Source organism: Hippocampus comes, unplaced genomic scaffold (genome assembly GCF_001891065.2).
Source record: "Hippocampus comes isolate QL1 unplaced genomic scaffold, H_comes_QL1_v1.1 scaffold512, whole genome shotgun sequence".
Taxonomy (NCBI): Eukaryota; Metazoa; Chordata; class Actinopteri; order Syngnathiformes; family Syngnathidae; genus Hippocampus; species Hippocampus comes.
In genome coordinates, this window is record NW_017805626.1 from 39,266 (window position 1) to 40,963 (window position 1,698).

Sequence of the window (1,698 nt, forward strand, 5' to 3'; positions counted from 1 at the left end):
TTGCTTATTTGATAAGGTATCAAGACTACCAATGTGCGATGACCACTCCTTTTCGTCCTTCTCACTCAAATGGTGTTCAACCAGTCTTACCGCTGTGCAGGTGAGTTTGTGTTCCGGCCAGTGTCGTGTCTGGCAGGCTTTGGAACAGTACGTGGCAGATGAACAGCCTGCACAAGCCTGGAGTGGCGCATCTCCTTGTTCTTTGAGTCGACAGTGATGGCAGTAGCGGGACTCGTGCTGAGGTCGCTGGGTCACTGCTGGTCCCGTGGCAGTGGCCCTCTGTCGTTTCCCTGCAGCAAACGTGGAGCTCGGCATCCTCTAGAGATGTGACCCGACTGGCCACACTTGAAGCAGTGGGTACAGCTGTCTCCCTCGCCGCTGTCCCGGCAGGTCCTGCATCCTCTCCTCCGCCGGGTGATGTCGTTGCCCGCTGGTTTCCCGAGGGGCTGGAACTTACTGGTGTTCAAGGAGGCAAGCACCATCTGCTTCATCGCCGCAACTTCAGTTTTTAGTTCTGCTACCAGGGCATGGACTTCAGGAGGAGCTGGAGCCGTCTTGAGTTTCTCCTTGGCTACGGCGGTACTCTGGGATGGGGTCTGCGTTCCATCATGTGGCCCCTCTGTGGTATGCATCTCGTTGATTCTTGGCAACTTGGCGGTGTTTCTCTTTTGCTTGTTCACCCGCTCTGCTTCGAGGCTCGCTGCTTCATTCAGTCTCTCAATCAGTAATTCGTCAGCCACATCAGAACTGTCGAGAAGCGGTTTAATCTGGAATCTAATATTGTCGTTCAGTCGTCCTGTGCTCACTGACCTCAAAAACTTCCTTTTGACCAGATCTTTGTTGTAGTGTTCGGCTGGTTCTCTTCTGGATGCATACAGAAGCCGATCTTTAAGCTCGATTGCCCTGAAGAGAAATTCCTGCAGGGACTCTTTTGGGTCCTGGGGAATTTTTATCAGTTTCTGATACAAGTCAGATGTGTCGTCTTCTCTGTAATGTCCTTTCAATATTGTTTTTAACTGAGAGAGTGTTACATCAGTCTTTAGTTCAAGCATGTCTCGCAGTTTGAGCCCTGGGCAGATGGCTCTGATAACTGCTTCGATCACCTCTGATTCACTGTGACCTTTACGAAGTCCAACTTCCATTTGGTGGAGCAAGTTGGTGTATGACAGCCTGTCGCGCTGCCCGCCTTCGCCTATTTGGCCACTGATGCGAAACTCCCTTCGGATAGTCACCTCAGGTATTTTTTCTGGTGGCTGACTTTGTGCCCAGGCAGATGGGGCGTCCACCATTTTGAGTTTTTCTTGTAACGCTTGTATTTCTTCCCGCAACTCGTCGTATTGGGGGGCCGCAGGCGTGGGGCGGGAAAAACAGCGCCACTCGTGAGCATCGCCTTTCGACAGCCTTTCTTCGATAAACGACAAAAGTTCATGAATAAACTGCCCATCATCCGATTTGTGGCTTTGCTCACGTTCATCCAATTTGTCTTCGATCAGTTTCCTTAACTCTCGCCAACTGTTGCCGTTGATAGTCTCCCTTTCCTCGTCATGGTAGACATCAAGAAAGTTACACACCTCCATTAGTTGATCCCAACTTAGCTTGCACAGCGTGGTGGTAACTTGGTCCCTTAAGGCTTCGCACTCCATCTTTGGGTACTCACAAGCGGATCCGTTTTTCAGAAATATCCAGGTTCGTAGGAGA